Source organism: Myotis lucifugus, unplaced genomic scaffold, assembly GCF_000147115.1.
Source record: "Myotis lucifugus unplaced genomic scaffold, Myoluc2.0 scaffold_29, whole genome shotgun sequence".
In the NCBI taxonomy this organism is placed as follows: Eukaryota; Metazoa; Chordata; class Mammalia; order Chiroptera; family Vespertilionidae; genus Myotis; species Myotis lucifugus.
In genome coordinates, this window is record NW_005871077.1 from 5,429,751 (window position 1) to 5,452,664 (window position 22,914).

Genomic DNA, 22,914 nt, shown 5'->3' on the forward strand with positions numbered 1-22,914 from the left:
CCTGAGCACAGTTTTGCAAGAAAAACACAGTTGGTCTTGTTATTTTCTTTTAATAAATGAGGATGTCAAGGCCCAGAGCATTTGCACGATTTACTCTTGTCAGAGACGCTCCCAAGGCAGGAGCTCTGCACTCTCCCCCTTGTCTGGAGCTCCTCTCTGCACAGCCTGCTGCCATTAGACTGGCACTGACAGCTGTAGCCATGCACTAAGCCCTTCTTTATGTTCAGATAGATAACTTTATTTTCTTAGATAACTGACATGGGCTCATATTGTAGGGAGGAGCCAAGCAACAGATCATAAACAGGGCATGTGGTTACGCCTCCTGCTTGGCAATTTCAGTTATTTCTAGGTGGTATGCCACATTTTCAGCTCACACCCTTTTATCCTGTTTGAAAACCACAAACTAGTTCTGTGGCAGTAGAACATTCTTTAGCATGGCCTCTGATTACATGACTAATTTAGCTCATTTAAACCTTTAAACAACTGTGAATGGGATTGACCCCTGCCCTGTCTTAGTTGCTGAAAGGTATCCTGGGTCTCCCAAGCTCACACCTTGTGTTGAGCAATTAAAAACAACTACTACCAGGCTGCCTTCACCAGAGTCTTTAGGGAGTCAGAAAAGATTTCTAGGAAGTTCCAACTCTGGCCACAGGATGGATTCATTTCCCATCCTGTGTGTATCCAGCACCAGCAGCAGGGTGACTTTGGCCTCATTCATTCATACAGATGTATGCTGTGGAATCCTCCACTAATGCCCTCATTCTCCTGGACCTGGCTCATGCCTCGAGGCCTTGGTTTGGTCTGCAGGAGGATTGGAGAGCAAAATGAAAACGTTACATCTGCAGCTGAAATTTGTCCTGTTAACTTCCTAAAACATAAATGCTAATGAGATTGTTAAGAAGTTCTACTAAATTAGAATAATTATGTGTATTAATTGAACAAAAACCAGTAGAGAGGCTTAGATTGCTTAAAGGAAGTCTAAATATTCTGTAACAAGTGACTTTTATAATTCCATGTCTAATGAAATTATCAGAATTTACCTAGAAGTGTAATGAAATGCAATATTATGACCTTAAAAAACATATAAAGAAGATTAGCTTCCAAGCAACCTATAAAAAGTTTCATAAGAGTGGCAGGGAATTTTAAATTAATAATTAGATCCAAGACTTTCAGTTATGCAAGATGAGTTAAATCCTAGAGATCTACTGTACAACATAGAGCCTAGAGTTAACAGTACTATTTTGTATGCTTAAAATTTTGCTAAGAAGTTAAATCTTGCCTGACTGGTGTGGCTCAGTTGTTGAGTGGTGACCTATGAACAAGGAGGTCATGGTTTGATTCCCAGTCAGGACACATGCCTGGACTGGGGGCTCGATCCCCAGTGGGGGGCATGCAGGAGGTAGCCAAATAATGATTCTCTCTCATCATTGATGTTTCTATCTCTCTCTCCCTGTCCCTTTCTCTCTCTGAAATAAATAAAAATATTTTTTAAAATAAGTTAAATCTTATGTTAAGACCTCTTATCACTAAAAAATCAATAGGGTTGGAGGAAACTTTTTTGAGGTGGTGGATATCTTTTCTTTTTTTAAATCTTTATTGTTCAGATTATTACAATAATAATAATAATATTATTATTATTGGATTCCTTTTGTCCCCATAGGCCCCCTCCACCCGGTTCCCACCCCACTCCAGGCTCCCCCCCCACCACTGACCTTGTCCATAGGTGTAAGCTCTTTGTCCAATATCTTCCTGCACCCCCCACAACCCCTTCCCCCCGAGAATTGTCAGTCTGCTCCCTTTCCATGCCTCTGATTCTATTACATTCACCAGTCTGTTCTGTTCATCAGGTTTTTTATTCATTTGATTTTAGGTTCACTTGTTGATAGATATGTATTTGTTGTCACTTTGTTGTTCATAATTTTTTATCTTTATCTTTTTCTTCTTCTTCCTCTTCTTAGAGAATATCCTTTAGCATTTCATGTAATACTGGTTTGGTGGTGATGAACTCCTTTAGCTTTTTCTTATCAGTGAAGCTCTTTATATGACCTTCAATTCTAAATGATAGCTTTGCTGGGTAGAATAATCTTGGTTGTAGGTTCTTGCTATTCATCACTTTGAATATTTCTTGCCATTCCCTTCTGGCCTGCATAGTTTCTGTTGAGAGATCAGCTGACAGTTGTATGGATACGCCCTTGTAGGTAACTAACTGTTTTTCTCTTGCTGCTTTTAAGATTCTCTCTTTGTCTTTTGCTCTTGGCATTTTAATTATGATGTGTCTTGGTGTAGTCCTCTTTGGATTCCTTTTGTTTGGGATTGTCTGCACTTCCTGGACTTGTAAATATATTTCTTTCACCAGGTAGGGGAAGTTTTCTGTCATTATTTCTTCAAATAGGTTTTCAATATCTTGCTCTCTCTCTTCTTCTGGCACCCCCATAATTTAGATGTTGGTACACTTGAAGTTGACCCAGAGGCTCCTTACACTATCTTCATATTTTTGGATTCTTTTTTCTTTTTGTTTTTCTGGTTGGGTGTTTTTTGCTTCTTCGTATTTCAAATCTTTGACTTGATTCTTGCGATCCTCTAGTCTGCTGTTGAATCTCTGTATATTATTCTTTATTTCAGTCAGTGTATGCTTAATTTGTGATGGGTCCTTTTTCAAGGGGAGGGGTTGTGGGAAGAGATTGGACAAAGAGCTTACACCTATGGATGAGGTCAATGGCAGGGGGAAGACCTGGAGTGGGGTGGGAGCCAGGTGGAGGAGGGCTATGGGGGGAAAATAGAGGAACATCTGTAATAATCTGAACAATAAAGATTTAAAAAAGAAAAGATATCTATCTCCTCAAAAAAGTTTCCTCTAACCCTATTGATTTATTTAATGATAAATTTCTCAGAGGTTTCTAGAAGATTCTTGAGTAACCTTATAACCGTGGTTTTGAATTCTATATCCAGTATTTTGCTTTCATCCATTTCTTTCATTTGTGACTTGTTTCTTTGTCTCCACATTTTAGCTGCTTCCCTGTGTTTGTTTCTATATACTGGGCAGCTCTTAGTCTCCTTTAGTTGATAGAGTGGCCTTGTTTGGTATGTGTCCTATAGGGCCCAGTGGCTTAGCCTCCCCAGTCACCTGAGGTGGACACTCTTGGTGCATCCCTTTGTGGGCTGTTTGCATAGTCTTGTTGTAGATAACTCTTGATTGCTGTTGGTATCACTGGGAGGACTTGACCTCCAGGCCAGTTGGCTGTGATGACCAGCCGTGTTTACACTGGAAGATCTGTTGCACAGGAGACACCCTTATGGGGTAGGACTTGCTTCAGTGGGGCTTTGGTGCTCACTGAGTCTGCCCCTTGAGTGTGTCTCCTATGGATGTGAAGAGTTGTAATCTGGTGTGGTCTCACTCTGACCACTGGGTACACTGGCTCTTGGATCTCCAAGGAGGTGCAAGGTCAGCCACTGTCTGGGGCCGCCCAGCAGGAGCTACAGAGACATCTGCAGATTCCTCCTCTTTGTATGGGGTTTGAAAGTGCCCAGACGAGGCTCAGCTGTGAAGCAAGGCTGGCTGCTGCTGTCGGGCCTTGGGCCTTCTTTTGTAAGCTCTGGGGTTCTCTGACACCCCTGCAGTTTGATAGGTTTTAGGTGAAGAAAGGACAGGCCATTCATATGTAAAAGCCAATGCGTACAGCTTGGGTGGGGTTGTAAATTGAGTGGGGCGGGATCTCTGGGAATCACCAGGGCAGAGCAAACAGCAATGGCTGCCAGTCAGTCCTGCACTGAAGAGGCCCTGGGTCTCTGCGTCCTGCACCCCTGTGCAGGAACAATGATTGCTGCGAGCACCTCTGAGCAAAAGCCGCCCTCGTGTTCCTGTCCTGATGACAGACAGTCCAGTTTCTACTATGTGTCTGGGTCCCCCAGAGTCTCGCCTGGAATTAGAGTTCAGAGCAAGTGGGAACTTGTATCTCCCTCCCGATTAAAAGAGCAGCACATCCAGGTGCCAGCACTTCCTGTGCCTCCGCACCTCTTACCAGTCTCAGTGCACTTTCTTCACCTCTCTAGTTGTGGTACTTCCACTCAGCCAACTTTCCCGCAGTTCTGGGTGGTAATTGTTCTGCCTTTTAGTTGTATTTTTAATATGGTTGTGAGAGGCAGCAAGTATAGGTATTTACCTATGCTGCCACCTTGGTTCTCCTCGAGGTGATGGATATCTTTATGGCATAATTGTAGTGATGGTTTTATGGGTGTACACTTATCCCCAAACTTACCAAGTTAGATAAATTAAATATGTTCAACTTTGGTATGCCAATTATAGCTCAACTAGGGGCCCGGCGCACAAAATTCATACACTGGGGGGGGGGGGTGGTCCCTCAGCCCAGCCTGCCCCTTCTCACATACTGGGAGCCCTCAGGGGATGTCCTAGTGATGGCTTAGGCCCGCTCCCTGCTTCCCTTGGGGAGCAGGCTTAAGCTGCAGTCTGGCCTCCCTTTGTGGGAGGCGACCAGGCTGATCAGGGAAAGGCACCAGCCCCATCACCCTGCTGCTGCAGCCACTGCCAGTCACTGCAGCCACCAAGGTGTTTTCATCAACATGGACTCCAGTCCCTTCACCATGAAAAAATGACAACTTTCTTTAGGCATTTTCAAGATATGTCTTTCATAGGATATGACATTTATTTATTATTTTTTTTTATTCTCACCTGAGGATATGTTTCCATTGATTTTTTAGAGAATGTGGAAGAGAAAGGGAAAGACAGCGAGAAACATCAAAGTGAGAGGAACACTTTGATTGGTTGCCTCCTGCATGAGCCCTGACCTGGGCCCCGGCCAGGGAGGAGCCTGCAACCTAGGTACATGCCCTTGGTCAGAATTGAACCCAGACCCTGTGGTAGGCAGGTCAAGGCATTATCTACTGAGCCAAACTGACTAGGGCAGGATATGATATTTCTTAGCCTCTCCAGCAGCAGACTTTCATTTTTTTCTCCAGGAGTGAGGTGTAAAAACCCTACATCACCTTCTTGGATTCTTATTATCCAAGTTACTAAGAATATTACCAGTGGCATACAGGGAGCTTAGCCAATGAGTGGTCAGAAAGGTGTTTCCTCTATAGTTCACACCGATCCCCGGCTCAGCCCCTGCCCAGACCTAAGGCCTTAGGCCGGGTCTTAGGCCTGGGCAGGGGACCCCAGCCCTGTGTGATCGCCGGTTCCGCCCCAGCCCAGGCCTCAGGCCTCTGGCTGGGGTGTTAGGCCTGAGCAGGGGACCCCCAGCCCCAGGCGATTGCTGGCTCCACCCCTTCCCAGGCCTCAGGCCTCTGGCAGGGCATTAGTCCTAGGCAGGGGACCCCCAGCCCGCTCTGATGGCCCTCTCTGCCCCAGCCCAGACCTCAGGCCTCTGGCCGGGGTGTTAGGCCTGGGCAGGGGACCCCCAGCCCCAGGCGATTGCTGGCTCTGCTCCTTCCCAGGCCTCAGGCCTCTGGCTGGGCATTAGGTCTGGGCAAGGGACCCCCAGCCTGCTCTGATGGCTCGCTCCACCCCTGCCCAGGCCTCAGGCCTTTAGCCGGGGCGTAGGCCTGGTGGGGGACCCACAGCCCAATCCAATTGCCTACCCAGGCCTCTGGCCTCTGGCTGGGGCATTAGGCCTGGGCAGGGGACCCCCAGTCCCCCAATTGCAGGCTTTGCCCCTTCCTGGGCCTCAGGCCTCTGGCCTGGGCATTAGGCCTGAGCTGGGGACCCCCAGCTCTGTGCGATCGCAGGCTCCACCCCTGCCCAGGCCTCAGGCTTCTGCCGGGGCAATTGCCAGCGTCTGCCTCCCGGGTGGCATCTGGCGCTACCCGCCCTGCCTCCCCGTCCCTGATCTGCAGTCGGATCCCATGGGTGGCTTCTGACACTGCCCGCCCTGCCTCCCCTGTCCCCAATCTGCGGCCCAGATCCCTCGGGCGGTGTCTGGCACTGCCAGCACCACCTGCAGTATGCAAGTTTAACGGCCATCTTTGTTGGGTTAATTTGCATACTCTTCTGATTGGCTGGTGGGTGTAGCGAAGGTACGGTCAATTAGCATCTTTGTCTTTTATTAGTGTAGATAAAGTGTTCTTTTTAAAATAAGTCTGTTGCAAATTTCTAATGTGGCACATTGGGAAAAAAATCCCTAAAACATGTCTTGTACTGCAAATTTCATTGTGTGCATAAACTAGATTTTATGACTCTTCCTATCACTTGTATTGGCCAACAACAGCTGCAAAGTCACTTACTGTTATGAATAGGTAGACTCAGAACATCATATGTCCTGGAATGTTCAGCCAGTCAATCTCGGACACAGTAGTCAAAAACAATATTATCTGAGAAAAAAACACTGAAAGTTATTGCTTATCTTTGGGTCTTCTCAAATTTATCAGAAACTTTATCTCTTAATTCCTGGATGCAAACCACATCTTTTCCATTTAATGTGACAAATTGGTGCAGATAGATGGTGTTGGTATCTCATGATATATTGGAACATTAGATTTCCTGCTGATAAAATTCTGGGTAGGTTTGTGAGACCAAGTCAACTTAGTAGAAAAGACTATATTGAGTTTTCATATTCAAGGCTCTAGTTTCTGATTTCTTTAGTTCCTAGGGAAGGTTATTGCCATTGGAAGCAAGAGCTTGATTGATTAGAACAGGATGTGCCTTTTAAAAGTTTGAATTGCTGACTTTAAAGGATCAAATTGAACTCTCAAGAGGGAGACCACCCTTATATATTTTTTCTCTAATCAGTTGTGATTGTTTTTCTTTTTTTATGCCTTGAAATAACAAATTGTGGAAGGTTATACTGTGTGAGTAGTCTTGTGTAAATTGTCCCTCTGATCTAGGTCTAGAGATTATATTCTATTAGTAGAAAGGTAAAAAATCCACAAAGTACAGGCAAAGCAAGAATATTTTCTCATTTCTAATGAGCTCTGTAAAAGGGTGCTCTTAGTGGGAGTGGACATTTAATTAGAAAAATTAAGAACTGAAGAACACTTAGTAACAGCCTTGCAGGCTGGGTTCCATGCCCCTGAACACACCATGCCTCTGCCTCTAACTGCAATATGACTTCAATCTGATTTAATTCAGTTTCCTTGTGTGCGAGGGGCATGCCACAAATGGGCATTCTCTAGCCTGTTGTTGTTGTTGTTGTTAACCCTCACCCGAGGATATTTTTCCATTGATTTTTAAAGAGAGTGGAAGAGAGAGGGAAAGAGAGAAACATCAATGTCAGATAAACAGATCGATTGTTGCCTCTTGCATGAGCCCTGGCCAGGGCCTGAGCCGGAAAGGAGCCTGCAACGAAGGTACCTGCCCCTGACGTGAATCAAACCCGGGACCCTTGGGTCTGCAGGCTGACACTCTATCCACTGAGCCAAACTGGCTAGGGCTAGCCTTCCTTTGAAGTAGGCATTGGTACTGGTCTGGACCATTTCTATTTAGTACAGATGGTGATCTCTGTGTTCAAATCCTTGCTAAGTCAAGCTCTTAGTGGCTCCAAAGGCAAATTGAAACCTTATCTCTTAGTGGGATACAGAAGTAATATGATACTCCAGGATGTTCTAGGCAGGGAATTTGCTGAGTCAAACCACCTTTCTTTCCCAATTCATGATAAACTGGAACTTGCATAACAAGGTCAACCAATTGGTAAGGTTATTTTGTATTTTAAAAATTACAATTACTTAATTTATATGGTTTAGACTAGATAGAACACTCACTTAAACACAATTCAGAAAAGTACGTGGATAAAAGTTAATTTTCTTGCCTTCACCCCCCACGGACCCAATTTCCCTCTCTGGTAACAGCTGTTTTACCCATTTCTTTGTCCTTCCAGGTAAAATATATACCTATACTGACACATACACATATTCAGATTTCATGTTGTATGTGCATATGATTTTTATACAAATACTTGTGTATCCTATACCTTATTTTTAAACCTAACACTATGATTTTGAAGCTGCTTCACTCTCTTTGACTGCTATATAATACTTCATTTTATGGATGTATTATACTTCATTCAATCAGTTGCTAATAATAAAGTTAAAATTGTTCCAGGTCTTTTGATATTACAAAAAATTTTGCAGTGGACATCTTTGCATATACATAATTCACACACATATATGAATATATATATAGAATATATTTCTTGAGGCAAATCTTACTTTTGTTATAGTTAATGATGTACTTCTGGTTTTTATTAATGCTTTAATTTCTATCTTTTGCCATGTGTTTTTTGTTTGTTTTACTGATAATAAGAAAGATTTTTAATTCTCTAACGTCCTTTATTTTTATAAGTATACTTTACATAAGATGTCTATTTCTTTGCTCAACATTGTTTAACTTCTTACTACTATAATGTTGATATCAATAATTTCCACTTCTTCTCCCCAGTATTCTTTCTACTGTTGCTTTTGTTTGATTTTTCTTAATGCATGTATTTATATATTTAAATCAACATATTAACTGCCTGACTATGAAAGATAAGGAACTCTCTGAACCTATGTTATCTCCTTCTTTATGTTCTCATTTTCCTCTGAATTTTGTTCCTATTGTTAGAAAATCTTTCTTTATCTTTGATATCGAGTAGCTTTCCTAGGATCTGTCTCACTGTTGCTAATTTGATTTAAGTTTATTTTCTTAGAATAAGATATGCCATTTAAAATTTAGATTCAAATCTCCTATTAATTATGGATTTTAGGAATACATCTTCTATATTTATCTCTCTAATCTTCTCCAATTACTGTTTATTTCCATTTCTCACTTCCTCACTCTTGTCCATATTTCTTATTTTGTTCTCAACAGTGTCTATTCTCTTTTGTGCTCCTTCCAAAGTCACCTTTATACTTCTGTAAGCATTTGTTTTATCTATTATTTCACTTTATCTTCCCTAGGCCCTTATAACCCAAATTTAAAATGTTGTTTTATAAATCAATAGTTTTATCTCAATTTGCAAATTCATGGTTATATACTTGAATTTTGCCTGTTCTGTGGTGTCACATTTCTTGTGATACTTTTTTTAAAAATATATTTTATTGATTTTTTTACAGAGAGGAAGGGAGAGGAATAGAGAGTTAGAAACATTGATGAGAGAGAAACATCGATCAGCTGCCTCCTGCACACTCCCCACTGGGGATGTGCCCGCAACCAAGGTACATGCCCTTGACCGGAATCAAACCCAGGACCCTTGAGTCTGCAGGCAGATGCTCTATCCACTGAGCCAAACTGGTTAGGGCTCTTGTGATACTTTTTAATTTGTTCTGAACCCCCACTTCCTTTTTCTGTCTTTTCTTGTGTAGTATCTTTGTATACTATATCCCATTATGAGTCCATCTGGCCATCACTCATCCTCATTAGGATGGGTGCCTGGGACTAGCAATTGTGGGTGGTGCCTGTGAGGCAGGTGACAGAGCCATGTAGCTCATTAGGAAGTTCCTCCTAACAGGGTCACCTTTCTGCCTTTCTTATCTTTGATCAACAGAGATGGCAACTGCACCACTGTTCACCATGCACAGTCCCTCGCCTCCATCTTACCTCATGGATGAGTGAAATAACTGTGATTCATTATTCAACTCTACCTGTCATGTTTCTGGAGCACAGATGAAAGGGCAGCTACATCTTTGTTGTTATTTAAATGTTGGAAGTTAATTGGTATATTTTTTTTTGAGGTTTAATGATAGATTAAGGAACAATGGTCTTGAGGCAAAATGAGCCATCTCTTCCACTTACTAGCTATGCAACTTTGGGCAGCTCTTTCAACCTTTATGAATCTACTAGAGGCCTGGTGCATGAAATTCGTGCACTGGTGTGGGGGGTGTCCCTCAGCCCAGCCTTCACCCTCTCCAATCTGGGACCCCTTGGGGGATGTCCGACTGCTGGGATTGGGCCTAAACTGGCAGTCGGACATCCCTCTCACAATTCTGGACTGCTGGCTCCCAACTGCTCACCTGACTGCTGCCTGCCTGATTGCCCCTAACAGCTTCTGCCTGCCAGCCTGATCAACCCCTAACCACTCCCCTGCCAGCCTGATTGACACATAACTGCTCCCCTGCCATCCCAATTGCCCCAATCTGCCCTCCCCTTCCAGCCCGATCGCTCCCAACTGCCCTTCCCTGCCGGCCCAGTCACCCCCAATTTGTTTATGTGATGTATCACGTTTATTGATTTGTGGATATTGTGCCATCCTTGCATCCCTGGAATAAATCCCACTTGGTCATGGTGTATGATCTTTCTAATGTAATGCGGGATCCAGTTTGCTATAATTTTGTTGAGGATTTTAGCATCTTTGTTAATCAGGGATATTGGCCTATAATTCTCTTTCTTTGTAGTGTCTAAATCTGGTATGGGATTCGGGTAATGCTGGCTTCATAGAAAGAGCTTGGAAGTCTGCCTTCCTCTTGAATTTTTTGGAATAGTCTGAGAAGGATTGGTTTTAGTTCTTCTTTGAATATTTGGTAAAACTCCCTTGTGAAGCCATCTGGTCCAGGGCTTTTGTTTGCTGGAATTATTTTGATTACTGTTTCAATTTCATCAGTAGTTATCAGCCTATTCAGGTTTTTTGATTCTTCCTGATTGAGTTTTGGAAGCTTGTATTCTTCTAGGAATACGTCCATTTTGTTGAGGTTGTCCAGTTTGTTGGAGTAGAGTTGTTTGTAGTATTATTTTACAATCCTTTGCATATCTGTGGGATTGGTTGTTACTTCACCTCTTTCATTTCTGATTTTGTTTATTTAGGTCCTCTCTCTTTGTTTCTTGGTGAGCCTGGCTAGAGGTTCATCAATCTTGTTTATCCTTTCAAAGAACCAGGTCTTGGTTTCCTTGATCTTTTGTATTTTTTGTCTCTATGTCTTTTATTTCCACTCTGTTCTTTATTATTTCCTCCCTTCTGTTCACTGTGGGCTTTTCTGTTGCTCTCCTTCTACTTCTTTAAGTTGTAGGGTTAGATAATTTATTACTTTTTTTTCTTTTTTTGAAGTAGGCCTGTAGAGCTATGAACTTCCCTTTCAGGACTGCTTTCATTGTGTCCGATAGATTTTGGATTTTTGTGTTTTAACTGTCATTTGTTTCCAGGATGGTTTTATTTCTTCTTTGATCTCTTTGGTAACCCAATCATTGTTTAATAGCATGCTATTTAGCCTCCAAGTGTTTTATGTTTTTTCATTGTTTTTATTGTAGTTGGTTTCTAATTTTATGCCATTGTTATCTGAGAAGATGCTTGTTATGATTTCTATCTTCTTGAATTTGAAGAGACTTTGCCTGTGTCCTAATATGTGGTCTATCTTTGAAACTGTCCCATGAGCACTTGAGAAGAATGTATATTCTGTAGCTTTGGGGTGAAATGTTCTGAAGATGTCAATTAAGTCCATCTGATCTAGTGAGTCATTTAGGATTGCTGTTTCTTTGCTCATTTTTTGTGTAGAGCAGTGGTTCTCAACCTGTAGGTCATGACCATAGGAAAACACATATAGCATATCAGATATTTACATTACAATTCATAACAGTAGCAAAATTACAGTTATGAAGTAGCAACGAAAATAATTTTATGGTTGGGGGTCACCACAACATGAGGAACTGTATTAAAGGGTGGCAGCATTAGGAAGGCTGAGAACAACTGGGTAGAGGATTTATCCAGTGGTGTCAGTGGGGTATTAAAGTCCCCTACCATCATTGTATTGCTGTTGATCTCTCCCTTGATATCTTCCAGAAGTTGTTTTATGTATTTGGGTGCTCCTGTATTGGGTGCATATATGTTTACCAGAATTATATCTTCTTGTTGAATTGCTCCCTTTAGTATTATGAAGTGGCCTTCCTTATCTCTTATTATGGCCTTTACTTTGAGGTCTATTTTGTCAGATATAAATATTGTAACCCCAGCTTTTTTCTCATTTCCATTTGCCTGAAAAATTTTTTTTCCATTCCTTCACTATCAGTCTGTGTGAATCCTTTGTTCTGAAGTGGGTCTCTTGCAGACAGCAAATATATGGGTCATGTTTTCTTATCCATTCAGATACCCTATGTCTTTTGATTGGAGCATTTAATCCATTTACATTTAATGTTATTATTGATAAATACTTGTTCGTCGCCATTTTTATTCTTTATGTTTGTGTTCCTTGTTGCCTTTCTGTTTCTTCTTTTTACAGCAGTCCCTTTAGCATTTCTTGCATTGCTGATTTGGTGGTAGTAAACTCCCTTATTCCTTTTTGTTTGTGAAGCTCCTGATTTCACCTTCAATTTTGAATGATAGCCTTGCTGGGTATAGTATTCTTGGATTCAGTCCCTTGCTTTGCATCATTTGTATATTTCATTCCATTCCCTTCTGGCCTGGTGTGTTTCTTTTGAGAAATCAGTTGATATTTTAATGACATATCCCATGTAGGTAACTTTCTGTCTCTCTCCGGCAGCCTTTAAGATTCTTACTTTATCATTGATGTTTGTCAATTTAATTATGATGTGTCTTGGTGTTGGTCTTTTTGGGTTCATCTTGTTTGGGACTCTACGTGCTTCTTGGACTTGTGTGGTTTTTTCTTGCCAACATCAGAGAAGTTTTCTGTCATTATTTCTTCAAACAGGTTTTTTATTCCTTGCTCCACTTCCTCTCTTTTTGGTACCCCTATTATGTGGATGTTGTTTTTGCTTCATGTTGTCCCAAAGCTCCCTTAGGCTCTCCTCCTGCTTTTTAAGTTTTCTTTCCAGTTTCTGCTGTGTTTTTTGTTTTTTTGTTTTTTTCTACCTTGCCTTCTAATTCACCAATGCAGTCCTCAGCCTCTTCTAGTCTACTGTTTAAGCCTTCCATTGTGTTCTTTATTGTAGCTATGTCATTCTTCATTTCCTCTTGGTTCCTTTTCATGTTGGTGACATTCTCATTCAGCTCCTTATAATTCTCATTGAGTTGCGTGTATTTGTCATCTAGCCGTTTGCGCATCCTTATAACTATTATTCTGAATTATTTCTCTGACATGTTCCTTGTCTCCATTTCATTTAATTCCCTTTCTGGTGATTCCTCTTTCCTTTCCTTTGGGGATTGTTTTATTATCTCCCCTTTTTTGCTGTAATGTTTTAATTATTTCTGTGTCCTAGATCCAACTGCTTTGCTAACCAGGTTCTTTTGGCGGTGGTGCTACTGGTGCAGTCTCATAGGTCTCCTGGGCTTGGTGATCTAGCAGAGCTCCTTACTTTAGTTATTTGGGTTCTCTTGATGTAGTTGGATCTTAAATGTTAGTTTCTTATTCGTGGATGAAGTCTCGTCATGGGTTGGCATTGTGACTCACCCCAAGCTTTGTTGTGTAGGCCATTTTGGATGTGATTGTGGTTCTAGCTTTTGTGGAAAAGATTGTCTGAGGTTTCATTGATATGTGCTCACAGTGGGTTCCCAGAGTCCACGGCATGGGAGGAAGAAGTCTCGGGGCCTGAGGCTCAGGTTCTGTGACTTTGGTCAGTGTGGTGTGACTCTTGCTGGATTAGTGTCACTGTGCAACTCACTACGAGGGTCCCAGAACCCTTGACAGTGGGGGGCGGGTGTCTCCCACTGTGGTTGAGGCAGTGGGACTCTGGCCAAAGTGATTTCCCTCTCTGAATCATGAGGGTGTTCAGGATCCAGCAGCTGGGGATGTGGAAATCTTGGTGACGGTGGCTGAGACAATGTGACCTTGTCCAGGGAGGCAAGTCTTCAGTAACTCACCAAGCTGTCCAGAGGTAAGTAACAAGGAGGGGGATGTTGTGGATCCTGCTGAGGGAGCTGTGCACCCTTGTTTGGAGAGGCACACACACAGTGGCAGCTCACAGAGGGGCCCAGGAACCGTCTGCAAGGGGTGTGTGCTCATGGGGCCCATATGCTGGATCAGAGTGATTGTGGCACCAGCCCCATGAAGGGAGAAGTCACAGTTTGTGCTTTGGGGGTTGTGTGTCCTTGGTTTATATGCGTGTCCAGCGGCTGCTCACAGAGGCACCCAGGAGCTGTATGCTGAGGCAGTGGGCTCAGGGGGCTCATGTGCTGGAGCAGCACTACTGTGGACACTGGATGCCAGCAGCCAGTGTTGTGCTTTGCGGTGGCTCAGAGAAGCACCCAGGGGCTGCATCCTGGGGCAGCAGCCTCAGAGGGCTTGAGTGCTGGATCGGTGTGACTATGGTGACCAGAGGTCGGCAGCTGAGGAGGGGGAAGTCTGAGTTTCTGCTGCTGAGGCCTTGCACCCCTGGTTGTATATGAGTGCTCCTAGCAGCAGCTCACAGAGGTACTCAGGGGCTGCCTGCTGGGGTGGCAGCCTCAGGGGGCCTGTGTGCTGAAACCACATGACAGGGGTGTCTGTGGGTAAGCAGCTGGGAAGGGGGAAGTCTGAATTTCTACTGCCGGGGCCGTGTGTCCTAGCTTGGATACAAGCGCACCCAGTGTGGGCTCAAAGAGGCACTCAGGAGCCGCCTATAGGATATGAGCACGCTGAGTGGGGGTTCACAGAGGCACCCAAGAGCTGCCTTTGGGGTGGTGGGCTTCGGAGACCTGCATGCTGGAAAAGCGTGACTGTGGTGTCTGGAGGTCGGCAGTGCTGCGGGAGCTGTGCACCCTTGGAGGTGGATGTCCTAGAGTCTGTAGGTCTGCAGGTGGGGCAGCAGGATTTTGGCTGGAGTGGCTGCAGGGTCATGGGCCACCCATGTCTGGGTGGTGGTGCTGATGAGTTCCTAGAAGAGGCCACACTCCCCTTCAAGATGGTGTGGGCTTCATGCAAGAGCCCCGCAGCCCAGGGAGTGCCCACAGCAGTGGTAGGTGCTCCCTGTCCAGGAGAGCCTCGTCTGCCAGCCCCTGGTACTCCTGCCAGATTGAACTGTCCCTCACTCACACACACCCCACACACATCCACACATTCTCCTTTCACCCCCTCACTCACTCACACCCTCTCCCTCACCTCTGTCCTGCTAGCTGCCATCTTCTGCTCCTGTCTTAATATTTTTAACTCTGAAAGACTTTGTGGGAATGTGTATGTATGCATCTGTCTGAGTTCTGTGTTTGTGAAGGGTGTTCTATTCATATTTGAAAGTCTTAAAACAACCAAATAATTCCATTGTGTTTAGGAGACTAATAACCAGAGGATCAGCCATAAAGAAACATAGTAATTTTCTTTGTATTCATAATTGTTTATTTTCTTCAAATTACCCACCCCACCACACACACACACACACACACACACACACACACACACACACACACTTCTTTTTTGGGATCTGGGGAAAACTCCTGCAGACCAGGGTACTGATGTACAATAGGCCTCTAACACCAAAGCTCCATTGATACCTATGAGGAAAGCCATGGTCTTCTCAGGGTGTTGGCAGGAGAATACGGAGTATACCTGATTGCAGAGGAGGCTAAACTGGAGCAGGAGCAGCTAATAATGACACCCAAACAGTAGGGGAGCAGTTTTGATTTCTCAAGCCAGTAGACATTTTATAGCTTTAGAAGCACCCCAAGCAAGATTCTCAAGGCTGCCTCCTCTTTCTAGGGTTTGGGACTATTTTGGTGTTTGCTCTCTAAAGTGCATTGAGCAAAATCAATCTTTCTTTGAACATAGGCTTTTGCAAAGCTTACTCTTCCTCAGCTTGGTTATTTGAACTTATATATGCAATAAATTCTCCTATATGCATGTTTCAAATCCTATATAATAAAAGGCCAGAGCCATCATGACCGAAACGACCAGAGACCAGACCACCATGGCCCCTCGTGGGCTGGCCTCGTCCCCAAGCAAGTGGTTAGGGGCAATCAGGCAGGCAGGCAGAGTGGTTAGGAGTAATCAGGTAGGCAGACCAGCAGTTAGGGGTGATCAGGTAGGCAGGCAAGTGGTTAGGGGCGATCAGATAGGCAGGCCAGTGGTTAGGGGTGATCAGGTAGACAGACCAGCATTTAGGGGTGATCAGGTAGGCAGGCCAGTGGTTAGGGGAGATCAGGTAGGCAGACGGTCCCTTGCAGGGCTGACCTCAGCAAAGAAAGAGGGAGGCCCAGGCCAGCCAAGCCATTGCACCCTAGCCTGTTCTTGCAGAAGGAGGCCACCGGTGGCAGGGGAGGGGGTGCAGCACTGCACAGATGGCAAGCAGTGGCAGTGGCGGGGGTGGGACCAGCTGTCTGAAGTTGGGTGAAGAAAAGCCCCGATAGGCCCTGATCCCAGGCCAGGCCGAGGGACCCTACCTGAGGGGTCCCGGATTGTGAGAGGGTGCAGGCTGGGCTGAGGGACACCCCCCCGACATGGCCTCTAGTAATAGGTATTATTATTCTTTAGTCTAACTTTTATAAAAAATAGACAAGTAAATAAAACAATAATTTCAAATGGAATTAAAAAAGTAAAATCCCATGGCATAAATTCAATATAATACCTTGAATTTTCTATACTACTGGACTAGGATCAATGTTTACTGATCTTTAGCTGATTTGTACATGTGTGCCCAGCAGAGCACTATTTAAGAATGTAAAGTAGAGTTGAACTTTTTGCTCAGCTGATGCTAGTGCTGAGAATGCTACCTGGTGAACTGGGAATGTGCTCATTAGAAATCTATGAGCTTGAGGTACCGAGGGCTCCTGGAAGCAAACCCGGCCTTAGAGAATAAGCAATCCAGTAATAAAGCCTTACTTGCCAGTTATATGAGGGTATTCTGAATCCACCACTCTGCTTTTTTCCTGGCTGCTTTTCAATGAATTTATATCCCAGGAAAAATGTTTCCCTAAGTAACGATCATTTTCCTAGAAACTCTCATAAGACATTGAAGGCTCAAAGAACAGGATCCAGGGGCCTTAGTGCAATGAGATGATGATTGGTGGATGAAACAGCCATCAGGGAGGGCAGGATGTGTCTAAGCAGACATGACGGGGTGACAGCACCGGCAGCAGAGGCAGCAGAGCCTGTGGTAATGCCTTGTGCAGGCAGTGTGGGACCCATGGACAAGGCTCTCTTTGACAGGCATTATTGTGCTCAGCACAGGCTGGATACCACATAAGGGAAATATCAATGAACCCTGTAGACAAGAAATACTTGGGGAAAGGGGACACTGAGTGCAGGAGAATGTGAGGCCAAGAAATAGCAAATCATTAGTGACAGAGGATAAGATTTTAGCTTGCCCTCCTGAAGCTTATAATCTAGTTGGGAAGACAAAACTTTCACACCTAAAAAACTAGGAAATGATAAGACATAGGATATGATCAAGCATTACTGTACCTTGAGATTATATTTATCTTACTCACAGTGGAATCTGAATCTTTGAGAAATGGTGAGAACTGTAGGCCAGTAACAAAGCCTTTTTATAAGCACACTGAACCCTTGTCATATGCCTTGGAACCTGTAGGAATTTTCCACAATGTGTGACCAATCCTCACAAAAGTTGATAAGGAAGGTTTATTTGTTGTTGTTGTACAGAGGTGAAAAATAGAAGCTCGGCTAGGTTAAGTGCACAAGAGTTAGGGAGGAGAGAGCTGAGTCAAGGGCAGATCACAGATCTATCTGTTCCCTAAGAACAGCAGGAAGAAGAAGGTGGTATGATAGTAGGCAACCTGGAGAGCCAAGGCAAGGAGTTGATAAGCAGTTCTGTGATGAGAGAATGCCACTGGTGATGATTTTGGGAGAAAACTAACATAGTATTCATTGTGGTTGGGCTAATTCATCAGGAAATGAGAGGGGAAGACCCTGAAAATAAAGGCAATCTAGCTAAAGGGTATTGGATAAACTAGGCCTTATGAGAAATTGAACAATATTATACAGGCCTTGGTGACTTGTTTCTGGTAAAGACCAGAAAGCCTAATGAGAATTGGAAGACTCTCCCAGGAAATGCTGCCTTCTATTTGGTGAGTCAGTCCTGGAAAAACTGGGACAAACAATAAGTCCTGGTCAACACCAGAAGCCAGGGCTCTCCAAACTCACCGAAGTGCAATTGAAAGCCAACCTCAGAAACTGATTGCTGGAAAAGGCCCGTAAATAGGCATTGGGCAGGACCAGAGGCGGTAAAGATCTCTCAGGGATAGTAGAGTCATTGAGAAGTTAAAACAGGAGACTTCTTTAGGCTGGAGGCAGGCCTCAGAAAATGTAGGGAGTACAGAATTGAAACAAGGTCAGGAATTTTTAATTGTCCTTGCTCTAAGCAAGTAAACCAAAGGGAGCAATCAGTAGATTGAATTATAGTTTTAACTGAACTGTATTTTAGTCTCAATCTTTAAAAGTGATTAGTCTCTATTTTACATATATGATATCCCTCAGCTGGAAGAGTCAGTAAGTTATAATTTTTATTGTTATTCTGTATTCTGGAGTCTCTCTTTCTCTCTCCTTTGTCTCTCTCTCTCTCTCTCTCTGTGTGTAAAATGATCTAACATTAAAATGTATCATTAATTTATTTTCCAGTGTCAAGGGTATAATGTAACTATGTGATAGATGTCAAATGAATTTCATGGCTACAGTCCAAATGTAACAAAGGAATCATTTAAAACTATCCATATATTGGTGATGTCAAATTTTTCATTTTCTTCCATTTTATAAATGCATCATATCTCAGCTCAAAATCAATCTATTAACCTTGAAAACATTTTGAGCTGGAATGAAGGTTAGCAGTGAACTTTGTGACCTTCACATGATATTAGTCATATTTAGCAATTAATATTGGCTTTGAGTAATGAGGAGCCAGTTGAGACAGGAACAGTACTATAGCAGTTACCAATAAACCAGACTTTAGAGGCCATAGAAAAAATGAAGAGCATGCAAAATCAGGTTTTTTAAACTTCAAGCTGTCTGCCATAGAGCTCCTGCCTTTTAAAAACAAATTTGAACATCTTGGCAGCTATTCTGATAAATTAAATATAAAATACTTCAGCAAAATCTTTGTTATGAGATAAGAAATTCTGTTCAGTGAATTTGAAGGGCAAATGAAGACAAAAAAATGATGTCTCTGCCTTTTAAATCTCCAGAGGGATGAGTCTGATGGATTTCCCAAGAGCCAGTACTATTGATTGCCATGAGACTGGAGGAATAAGGCAGGTAAAAGCTTACCAATATTTGTTGTTAAATTAAAATCCAAATAAATGTCTCAACTAAAAATGCTGTAGGAATATATAAATATATTATCTTCAGATGAATTTTATGTTAAATTATATTGATTTTAACAAAATATAAAGTATGACATAAATATTTTTGAATTCACAATAAGAAAGAAGAGTTAGTGATTTTCCCACATGGAGCATATAAAAATACTTCTCTGAAATTATTTTGCCATATTTTATGAGTATTATACCTCTATACCATTAACAGCATGGAAACTTGTTACCATAAATGGAATATTTTTCATCTCTATTATTTGTTAGACATTAAAATAAAAGTGTCACCTTTTCTATCAAAGAATCTAACTTTATGCAATTTGAAAGTATTTTTAATAGTACTATTTTATTAATTTAAAAGCATTCCACATGTGAACAATTTAATTCCATTAACATCCTTAAAAGATCTATATTTTTTTCTATAATACTACTCAAGAAGTAAAGAAATACTAGATTTACCTTGAATATCAAATGCCTAATGTCTTCCACTTACAAATTGAATTGAGGTTTTTTTTTGTTTTTTTGGCCCAAGGGCAAAGGTGGCTTTTATTTCCTCTGTTGAAGAAGTAGGGGAGGGGGACTTCCCCAAGCACACCAACTTAAGGAAGGGGTGGTGTGCCCTCAGAGGAAGAGAGCCGATGGTCATTCAGAAGGGCTCCTCCAAGTCCACTTCCTGGCCCCAGGCTGCAGGGTGTGTGCTCTTGAGAGTCACTCCCCTTGGGGTGCCAGCTCTTGCATGAATGGAGGCACAAAGAGGTATCTGCTGATGTTCACCAAGAGGAAGGGGGGACTGGTGCCCTGACTGAGGGAGCAGAGGACTGGGGTGGTCGACCCCCACCCAATGCCTGCCCAGGATGATAACTGGCGGTGTGACTCTTCTCCGGAGAAGGGCCAGAGAGGCCCAGAGGCATTGCTTGATCTGCTGGCTGGTCCTTTAAATGTCCATCTCAAACTGTGACTCTTCACCGCCTGCTGGCTTATCTTCAGGGCTGTTCTGCAGGTGGTTCTGGCTGGCTTCAGTGGGGGGCTCGTCACTTACAGGGCTAGTGACCCCTGGAATGGTGGGCAGGTCCCGTGGTGGTGTTTTGGTCACAGGTGAATTCCGACACTCCATCAGGAACTTGCGGTCATAGATGATCCTGGTACCTCCCGGGGTGGTGCTGAAGAGCGTGCCGCCTGGGGTGGTGCTGTAGTCCCGGGGGGTGGGGGGGCGGGTGGGAGCTGAACGCTGTCGCTGAGGACTACCGGGTGAGTGGCGGGGATGGCCCGGCTTGGGGTCTGGCTGCAGCTGCTGCCCCCGGACATAGTCTTCCGCGCGTAGTGCCCGCAGCCAGAACGTGGCCCTCCTGCCGCGGCAGCCTCGCCCGCCCCCCTGAATTGAGTTTTTAAAAAATTAATTTCCTAGCATCTTAGCTTATGTTATCTTAAAGAAGAAATACATTAATTAAAAAATTAATATAAAGTTATAAATAAAAACAACTATAAGGTGTGAAATCTAGAAACTGGGGACTGGAGATGAACTATCTCTGTCAGAACAACAAATAAAGGAATGTGACTTGCAGTAAATATACTCAATGACTTGTCCATAGAAAGAAAGAAATTAGCCATGCCCTGCTGACCCCAGAACTTATTTCAAGAAACTTAGAATCATGACAATTTATCCATTTGATTTGGGAGAGGTAGTCCAATTATACAGGGAATTAGAAATTTTGCAACCAATTGCTTGGAATATTTTAACAAAATTATTCTCTTTTCCTGTCTGTTTGTTTTCCTAGCTACCACATTGTATCACCTGGAAAATGTTCTAAGTAGCTATAGCAAAGAGAATGGGTGGACCCAGCTGATATACTACTCTCCATGTAGCCCATTGAACATTTAATACATCACTAGGTTCATTGTAGGTGACCGCCTCCCAAACTAAAAATCCCAAATCCAGTGGAACTGCTCAGAAAATAGAAGATGCCTCCACTCTAGAAAAAGATTCAAATAAAGATCTTTGGGGGTGACTATAGGAACGAACAATGGATGTAAGCTTTTGAGGTCATAAAACACAGGAAATGGTCCAGAAAAGAGGGCAACAATAAAAATTTGCAAATAGCTTAGAGTCTTTACATATGAACAATCCCATTTCATCAGCGGTTCTTAAAATATAAAATTTTATATTACTCAAAGAAGAAAAGAAACATAGATTTTTTCTCTCATTATGATTATAAAAGAGGGTTAATCCTGGGATGCACTACCGGAGGATTGGCTTGATATAGGTTTTATCCCTACAATTCTCAGATACAGCAATAGAGGATTAAACTATGAACAGGTCTTGAGGTGAGTGTTTTACCAGAAATATAAGAAATATTTATAAAGAAATATTAGTTTATAAAGAAATACTAGAATCTACTTTTAGTCTTCCTTTGTAGCAAGTAATAATGTACATGTTTTGTTTAACCTCTTGAGATATTTTGAAATGTTTTGATTTTAACTAGCAAGTACTTTATTAATAGCAGTTCATCTCCTAGATCTCTAAATGATTTGGCCTAAGAACAAAATTAAACTTCCTGAATTTGATTTCTCTAAAACATCACTAAATGCAATTGCCCTTTCTGTCAAATAAGCCCTTACTGGTTTGTAAGTCTGAAGTGATTTTTTTCCTCTCTCATTATGGTTGTTCCAGGACTCTTGACATTCTCTAAATCATCTTTCACTGAGCACAAGAGGTCCATGAGGAAGTCAAGATCGATGATAGACTTCATCTCTCTTGAATTTTAATGCAAATGTCTGTTCCCCTAATCAAACAAAGGTTAAAAAGGAAATCAAATTAGTTTAGTACAAAAGCCAGCATAATTGAACTAACAAAAAAAAATGCTTTCTGCATGAGAACCTTTAATCAATACTTTAAATAAGAATGTCACTGGAAAGAAGGGCTCATATGCCGTCAGTTATAATCTGCAAATCAATGTGTTCTATTTAAATAAATATTTGACCACACAGCTCAATAGGCATTGCCCATAAGAATTTTTTTATTTAGCCCTGACCAGTTTAGCTCAGTGGCTAGAGCATCGGCTTGTGGACTGAAGAGTCCCAGGTTCGATTCTGGTCAAGGGCATGTACCTTGGTTGCGGGCACATCCCTAGTAGGGGGTGTGCAGTAGGCAGCTGATGGATGTTTCTCACTCATGGATGTTTCCAACTCTCTATCCCTCTCCCTTCCTCTCTGTAAAAAATCAATAAAATATATTTTTTAAAAAAGAATGTTTTTATTTAAACCAAAATGAAACAAAATTACATAAATATAGTGTTCAGGGCATAACCTAAACTTGTGAAAAATTCAAGGTTAGATCTATTTCATTTTTTAATAATTGGATATTAAATATTGGAGAGACTATCTAGTAACTTGCCTCAATTTAGCTGTTCAACAGTAAAATGATGTTGGAAAATAGATCACTTACTAAAGATATATGTAGGTGGAATTTTTCTATTATAGGTTTAGTTTGGCTAGCTGTAATTATTTAATCAAATATACATTCAATATAGCTTCAACTTTGGCCAATTTTTAACTCAGTTCTGCAAAAATAGAGTCATGTGGAGTTGACTTTTTATAAGTAAGTATACTGTCATTGTATTTCATAAAAAAACCGAAATCAGCTAATATTAGATAAACACTTTCTGTACTCATAGTAGCACCCACACATGTTGACAAGTTGTTTGCATTGCCACCTATATCACTTGGAATCTTCCACTTATTGGCTGTGTGGCCTTGGGCATCATCACTCAATTTTCTATATTAGAAAGTGTGCCTGTGAATGGTGTCTACTTTTTTTTTCAAGCATTCCTCACTCTCTCCCCTTTGGCAACTTGTTCTCTGTATATATAGATTTGTTTCT

At 42.4% G+C, this 22,914-nt stretch overlaps 1 pseudogene; it reads right to left on the reverse strand.

Moving 5' to 3' along the window:
- Positions 1–19,554: 19,554 nt before the first annotated feature.
- LOC102439727 lies at positions 19,555–20,356 on the reverse strand (annotated as a pseudogene).
- Positions 20,357–22,914: the final 2,558 nt, after the last annotated feature.